Source organism: Amphibalanus amphitrite, unplaced genomic scaffold, assembly GCF_019059575.1.
Source record: "Amphibalanus amphitrite isolate SeventyFive unplaced genomic scaffold, NRLGWU_Aamphi_draft 000215F_arrow, whole genome shotgun sequence".
NCBI classification, from domain to species: Eukaryota; Metazoa; Arthropoda; class Thecostraca; order Balanomorpha; family Balanidae; genus Amphibalanus; species Amphibalanus amphitrite.
In genome coordinates, this window is record NW_024881710.1 from 170,220 (window position 1) to 179,022 (window position 8,803).

Sequence of the window (8,803 nt, forward strand, 5' to 3'; positions counted from 1 at the left end):
GTCACCGGGGATCATAATATGAAAGTGTCGTGTGATACATGTTTTATGGTCCATTTTACATGACAAATGCGATTATGTGGGTTAGGCAGCTTTTGGGGCCAGCCTAGGTCACGTTTTGGTGAAGGTTAGGTCAAGGTGAGGTCAAATTAGGTCAAATTTCAAAGTTGATATTTTTGCATAAAATGGGTATCGATTCGATGCAGCTTGTCACGGGGAGTCGGTGGTCTTTGTTTTGCTCTACGAGGTCTAGAATTGCCACAAATTGAGTTTGAAAATTTGACGTCATCATTTTTGAACAGTTTTTCGCTAAAACTTGGCCAAAAAGCGCGGTATCGATCTGAAATTTGGTATGTAGATAGAAGACGGTAGGTACTATCACACATATTCCGGTTTTTCGATACTCAAAAAACTTTTTGGGTTTTTGGCTAATATATAAAAAGGCTTTTTTTTATTTTTGGGGGTCAAAACTCAAAAATCTTAAAAACCGAGATAGCAGTTTTGTAGCCCTGTCAATTCTACACCTTTTATGTCTGGATCATTTCCTGTGTCTTCAAAGCTGTAGGCCTGGCAGGTCTTCTCTCGAAGGTCTTTTTAAATGACAGAACATGACATCATTCTGACGTCATTTGTGGCCAACCTATCATAGCCTCTGGAAAATTTTTCGGTCTCAATGTGTAAAATTGATGCCCGGAGGGGTCCTGAAAGTTTGGTGGCGATATCTCCAGCCGTTTAGGAGATATCGACGGAAAAGGACGGGGGGGGGGGGCGTTTCGCCCCCCCCCCTACGGGGCGCGGGTTTTAATAAGGGAAATTGAGTATCTGTAGTAAAATATTGAACATACCTAAAATGTAACAAATATCTGTAGCCACTAGCCAATCAATAGGGAGATCCCCAATTTCATTTGAGGTCTTAAAAAAGAGGTGCTGCATTTATGTTAAAAATAGCAGCTTTTATACTTGTTTTGTCGCTTTCTGAGATATTTCTTGGAAGTTCAGACTGTTCGCTTCAGATTTGAGGTCGGTTTTTAATACTAGCGTCGCTCGGGGGCTTGAGTTTCTCTGCTGGCCAATCGCTCAGCTCCCTGGGGCATGCAGGGTCGGTCATTTTGGTCGAGGACCGAAAGCATGTGTAGAAGGAGGGGGCTAAATATGCCGCGTTAGAACTAAAGGGAACTATAATATCTTGATTCTCAGAAATATTTTTTGCGCTTTTCTAACGCTAACAGGTCCTGCATTGGTTTATTTTCCAAGGGCTGTAAATTTACACTGTTGAAATAAAAATGCTAAATTTGTGACATACCTACCAAATAGCCTCGCTGGCCGGGTATTTACTATTTTGGCCAGTGGGCCGAGGCGTGAGGCTATTTGGGCGGTGTGCAGATTGGTGCGGCCCCAGCGCGGCCGCCGGACTACAGTTGGCGCCAAACTGTTTGAGACCCTAACTTGTCACGATTGCTTTCGAATGCGTGAAAAACTTTAAACCAAATCTAGGAAATGGTCGTTTCAAGACCTGCCAAAACTTTTGAATTGAATCAATGACCTATATATTTTGCTGTCATTCAAATATTCAGGTAAGGCACTTGTCAGTTGTCACTAACTCGTAATGTTCACTGTATAGTGTATATCCATCCTGGATGAGATGCTTTGGCCCTATTTTCTAAATAGAGGGACACTAGGGTGACCCGCGTGCTCCGCAACGCGAAAAGGGGTATTTTCGATTGACGGATGTTTGGTTGTTCTTGTGTCGGTTTGGTTATCTATCCATTTCGGTCGATTGCTTTTTGATGGCTAAATGATTTGGTTTGGAAAGAATATCCATCGCATCGAGGTGCCCGTGTCTGATAAGCATGCTTTTTACTTCAAAATCTGTCAAATGTGCTTTATAATTGAGGTGCGTAGTTTTAAGACAAATGAAAGGCGTAGATAATTTTCGCTAAAAATCGTTTTGCAGAGGTTTAAAACATTTATATTTTTAAGAATACTGTTGCTTGTCATGCAAACGTGATGATTGGATCTTGGAGAGAATTGAATGCTCTTTCTAATGATAGCATTTTCAATTGTCAAGCGTATCAGGTTAAGCAGCAAATCCCGTGTATCTTTTTAGTGGCACATTATGGACAAATACCATTTTAATTCAGCGATTTTTCCACATTGTTTTTGATCAATTAGCTGTCCACAATTTTTCCATGAGAGGCGGTACATTTCTCTTGGCAATTGACGTTGTTTCAACTCTCTCAGTCTGATGGTCACGGGAAAATAAAATAAAATCCAAAATCCGTTTAAAATGGCACTTTTTGAAATGAAATTGCCCTCACACTTGCACGTGGCGCGTGCCACCCCTGCACCGCACACTATTCGATTGCCCGTTCGATTCTCTACACGATGCTGTTTTCCCCGTGCCGATCGGGCGCACGGCTACCGAGATATTGCACGGGGAACGGACCCGTGTCGGGCAAATTTAGCCATTTTCGCCCGTTTTTGCCAGCCGATTTATACATGTAAAGTCTATGACGCGAATTTGCACTTTTTGGGCACGCGCCACGCGCTCGCTATCGATCCGATCGAGCCGAGACCGCTCAAAGGCACGTTGTCCATCCTTGTTCTAAAACTTGCGCAAATTTCAGCGCGGTAGGTGCAACGGTGTGATCTGTAACCCGCGCTACGTAGCACCATGTCGCGACCTTCGTAATAGACAGAAACTACGCCCTCCTCAAATAGTAATATAGACAAGCGGCTGCGCCACTTGCTGCGCGGCGTAGCCATAAAATGCGGCAGCAGCCAATTTGGCTTCGAACGGTGTTTGATTTAAATTGATCTGTCGTCTGGAAGCAGAGATATGGACGGAAACGTGCAGAGGAAAATTTTGAGCATAATAACTTAGTTGGATGAAATTTGGGTCATACGGGATCAAGTCAGGTCAAGTTGGTCATCCCCGGTCACACTGGGTCAGGCCACGTCGTATAGGTCACCACGTCACATTAGATCGGCCTGTACCACACTTCTACTACTTCTACCCCTACCCCTACCCCTACCACTACCACTACTCCTACCACTACCTCTACCACTACCACTACTACAACTCCTACCACTACCTCTACCACTACCCGTACCCCTACCACTACCCTACCCCTACCACTACCCCTACCCCTACCCGTACCACTACCCGTACCACTACCCCTACCACTACACCTACCCCTACCACTACCACTACCCCTACCCCTACCACTACCCCTACCACTACCCCTACCACTACCCCTACCCCTACCACTACCCCTAACACTACCCCTAACACTACCCCTACCCCTACCACTACCCCTACTACTACCCCTACCACTACTACTACCCCTACCACTACCCCTACCACTATCCCTACTAATACCCCTACTACTACCTCTACTACTACCCCTACCACTACCCCTACCACTACCCCTACTACCCCTAACACTACCCCTACCACTACCCCTAATACTACCACTACCCCTACATATACTACTACCACTACATCTACCACTACCACTGGGTCATGTGAGGTCACAGACTATCAGATAAACTGATAAACTAAAAAAAAGAGTTCCTAACCCTGCTCCTACTCGTGTCAACCCATTATTCTTTGCCCTATTTGGTGGAAATGGCGCCTTGTGACAAATGTGGCGCATTACGACAAAAGTGGTGCATTTTTAATTGTCGTTTTGTCATGCATCCTTCCACCGAATTGCACGTTTGTCGGACCATATTTGACAAAGTTGTGCGATTCGCGGCAAAATGGCACCTCGAGACAAATGTGGCGCACTACGGCAAACGCGGTGCATTTGTGTAAGCACATTGAAAACTGTCTTTATTTACCGAAAATCAACACCTTCATTCGCCTCTGTTTATCAAAATAAATAACTTGCCAATCTGCAAATGAGAGGCACCCGCCGCCGATCGTCATGCATTTTAGTTGCAAAGTCCATCAAACCCGGCTGCCGATGCCTTGAAGACTGAGCAAATTTGAGAGGAAATACGCACTTTTCCAGGGCGTGCCACGTGCGAACCATCCACCCCCCGAGACTCGAACCTCGACACTGCACGTGCCCGTGACGTCATCAACACCGTGCGAAAATTTCAGCCCCATCGACCGCACCGTTTGACCTGAGCACGGCGTCAAAGCACCCCTCTGCACGGTGCAAACACACAGAAACACATACAGAGTTTCATTCTACAAATAGTATAGTAGACAAGCGGCTCCGCCACTTGCTTTGCTGCGTGGTAGGAAAAAATTGCGGCACCAGCCAATTTGCTTTCGAATGGTGTTCGATTCAAATCGATGTGTCGTCTAGAAGCATAGATATGGACGGAAATGTGAAGATAATTAAAAAAGAACTGTTCTGGGGGCTTTGTTGGATAAAATTTGGCTGATACGGGGTCAAGGCGGGTCAAAGGGATCAGTTCCGGTCACTTTGGGTCAGGCCAGGTCACATATGTAGGTCACCTCTCGTTCGATGGGATCAGCCCGGGCCACTGTTCTACTTTTACCTCCACCACTATTTACCCCTACCACTACCCCTACCCCTACCACTACCCCTACCACTACCCTTACCACTACCCCTACCACTACCACTACCCCTACCCCTACCCCTACCCCTACCCCTACCACTACCCCTACCCCTACCCCTACCCCTACCACTACCACTACCACTACAGCTACCCCTACCCCTACCACTACTACTACCAGTGGCGGCGCCACGAATTTTCGCCAGTGGGGGCAAGATTGAGGTGACCCGACTGTTGTCTGATACGCCGATCTGCAAAATCCATGAGCATCGCGGGCCCGGAAGGGGAGGGGGCGTTTTCGCCTCCCCCCTGGCGAATATTTCCGATACCTCACGAACGCTTAGGGATAGAAAGACGGAACTTATTGTACCTTATCCCCCATTAATTTGACATCTTTTGAAGCAAACAAATTGGACCTAGCCTCCTTGATAACGTCTCAGGGCCGATTTTTCTAGACTCCTGCACGGCAAACTTCGGCGTCACAGACGTGAACTTCAACCAGATGCCCAAAATAGAGTTTCAGAGATAAAGACAAATTACGAGCACGGTTGTGTAGCAATTGACCAAGAAAAATTACTTAAGTATTTTTGGTGACCTCAGGTCAGAGGTCAGGTCAACGACCCTGAGCTGGGATTTTAGTTTAGTTCGCAAATAACTTCAGCAAAAATGGTCCTAGAGCTGCGGCAGTGGTACCTTCGCATTCGTCTTGTCGAGACGCGTCGAATGACATACATACGTGTAAATTGTTTGGAAAAGGTCAAGTTTTATGTTGACCTCAAGTGACCTCGAATGACCTTTGGTTGACTTTTACACGTCACATGAAAGGTCGTTTGTGATGATTTCGTAGCCACTGGTCATGATTCTGGCATCCATTTTGCTCTAAGCATTCATTTAGAGCATCAGGATGGCAAAACATGTCTTAATTATTATGCCTGAGTTGAATAAGTGAAATAGTCTCTAGCAAGGATACTCTTGCGACTTTGACCCTGTGCTCTGTACCAGCCTTGTATCGTAAGCTTAAGCACAAATAAGGGTCCGCTAAGCTCCAAAACATTTCAAAACATCTCGGAATCTAGTATACAAGATATACCTAAGAAAAATGCAAAGTTTGTGGTCAGTTTTGCGAATAACCGTGACCTTGAATTTGAATGTTATGCACATCATCGGAATCCGAATCCCGAGACTCTCTTCGTTCGTTTACCACCCATTTTAGCCGGTTTTATACACCATGCCGTCCTCTGGAACACGTACTTTGAGTGAGACCACTACAAAAGTGCCGTTTTTTTTGCCTTTGACCTTGACTTCTGACCTTGAAAATTGGCCTGAGGTCAAAAAGTTTAGGTGCTTTAGAACCTTCTCGTAGATACCTTTCGTTTGGTACCATTTTTGTTTCCGTAGCTGCCTTATTAACGTTGTTAGACAGGTGGGGGAGGGGGGGGGGGGGCTACCCCGGGCTGCGGTGGTTAGGATTACCCCCGGGCCCGGACGGGTTAGGGTCGCGAACAAATAAAACTATAAAACTAGATTGCGACTTGCGTGACACAAACCTGTGAAAACGTTATGTTGTTCGTTGAGATGTAAAATGGTGTATTCCTCACAACAATAGTCGGTACCTAGTTCTCTCTTTCCCGTAGAACGTATATGTGCGATTCTCTCACACACGATTTTTTTTTTTATAAATTTAGTCCGAACCTTTTGAAGGGAAGGATTCACAAGGACAGAGCCACCGCTAAGCGAAGCTTGTTGCGATGACCCTGCCCTCTACCCTCCGATCGCGCAATTCCGATTCTATGGCAGAATTTAGAGTCCAAAGTTTAACGTGCGCACAAAGCCGCGCACGGCCGGTCCCCTCGCTGACTTCGCCTGGCTACGGCCTGCCACCAACCGCAGCCATACCTGTCAGGAGGCCCATAAATGTCGAGCGCCCGTCGCGCTTCGAACCCGGACTGTCATAATCGGGAACGCGTGCTCTCACCACGCGGAGTCCAACGCTCTAACCAACTGAGCTACGGGACGATTGATGCCTATACCAGAATAAGCTCCATTAGGGCGACCCACATACATACATTTCCAGATAACCCGAACATACATACCTATCACATTTTGTCATACCTCCCTGAGCTCAGTCTCAGTGTCAGTCTAAGGGTTCCCAAAAGAGGGTGATCTCTTCTCTGGCCGACTTTTGACAAACTGCCTCTCAACCTCCTGGAGGTCAATCTCGAGGGGCGAGTGCAGCCTTCTGGTGAATGAAAATGAGTAGGAGAATGAGTGGGAGTAGGAGAAATGCGACAGACGGTCCGAGAACGAACGTTCTGCTGATGCACTTGATACGGGGACCGTCAAAAACAGGCATACTTTTATAACCATGAATGTTGCACCGGTCTTCTGTTCCCTTGTCAATATCAGCCAAATTTTGTGGGGGCAAAAACATAGTCTTGCCCCCACGGCCTCCTGCCAGTGGGGGCAGCCTGCCCCCACTGCCCCCACGGTGGCGCCGCCCTTGACTACTACCCATACTCCTACCCCTACCACTACCCCTACTACTACTCCTACTACTACCCATACCACTACCACTACACCTACCCCTACCACTACTCCTACCACTACCCCTACCCCTACTCCTACCACTACCACTGCCCCTACCCCTACCGCTACCACTACCACTACATCTATCCCTACCCCTACCACTACTACTACCCATACTCCTACCCCTACCACTACCCCTACCACTACCCCTACCACTACCACTACCACTACCCCTACTACTACCCCTACTACTACCTCTACCCCTACTGGCTACTACTACCCCTACCATTACTACTACACCTACCCCTACCACTACCACTACCCCTACCCCTACCTCCTACCACTACCACTACCCCTACCACTACCACTACCCCTACCACTACCACTACCCCTACCACTACCACTACCTACCACTGGGTCATGTCAGGTCGTATAATAATTGGATTCAATGAGTATTAAAAAAACAGACTTTAAAAGTGCTTTTAGCACTGCTCCTATTCGTGCCATTCCATTACCCTTAATCGTATTTGTCGGAAATGGCGCTTACGCGCTTTGTGACAAATGTGGCGCATTGCAGCAAACGTGGCGCATTTTCACCCGGTGATTGAGCATGCATCTTTGCACCTAATTGCGCCCATATCGGACCATATTTAACAAAACTGTTCGATTTGCGGCAAAAATGACGCCCTGAGATAATTGTGGCGCATTGCGGCAAATGCGGTGAATTTGTAAAATCGTATCACAAACTGTTCCCATCGAACGAAAATCAACACATTCTCTCGCCACTTTTTATTCAAATTAAAAACTTGCCCATCCGCCAATGCGAGGCACCCGCCACCGATCGGCATGCATTTAGTGCACAAAGTTTGTCGACCCCGGCTCTCAATGAAGATCTACGAACCGATCAAAATTTCATTGGCGTTCTTCCAGCGCGCGCCACGCGCGAACCGTGCACCCCAGCGAGTCGAAACCTAGAAAAGGCGCTGACCCGCTCTGTCACCTAGAAGGTGTGCAAATTTCAACCTCCTACGATATACCGTCTGCCCTGTAGGCGAGGTTAATTGAACCCACTACACGATGTGCGGACACACAGACTCACAGACTCACAGACAGACGGATTCTGTTGGAATAGTAAGTTAGATATGCCATCTAACCGTTACTTGCAGCTTATAATTTTTTAAAACGAGAATTTTTAGTGGGCAGTTGCATTGCCATTGTATGTACATCGTACATATAACTACATATAATATACAATACGCATTGCTGGCTCCTCATGTGGCACTTTAGGCACGGTCAAACAAGGCGTTACTCGCAACTTCGCAGGCTTTCGGCATCGCCCGACCCTCCCGGCTGCCTGCCACAGCGCGAGTGACCGCACGCAGGCCCCAAATAGCCGCAGGCAAATACCATAGGGGCGGGGCTTAGCTGTGACGTCATAGCGTATCAGACCAACTGGAGGCAGCCTTCACGCGCAGGGTGAAAATCTTGCCCGAAATTCTGCGAGTCAACAATAGAATATTGAAATGTTTTGTTGACGGCAAAATATCTGAATCATGCAATTGGCAAATGTTGAAACGGCTATTTCTTAAATTAAGTTAAAATTCGTCCATGCGTTTAAACATAATCGCGAAAACGTAAAGGTTTCGTTTGCCGCCAACGGTAGGAAGGTTTTGCTACGCGAGCTGCCGCCGTTGTTTGGCAGCGGTGGTGCGCCAGGTTCGTGTTATTTTGCGCCACGTGGTGG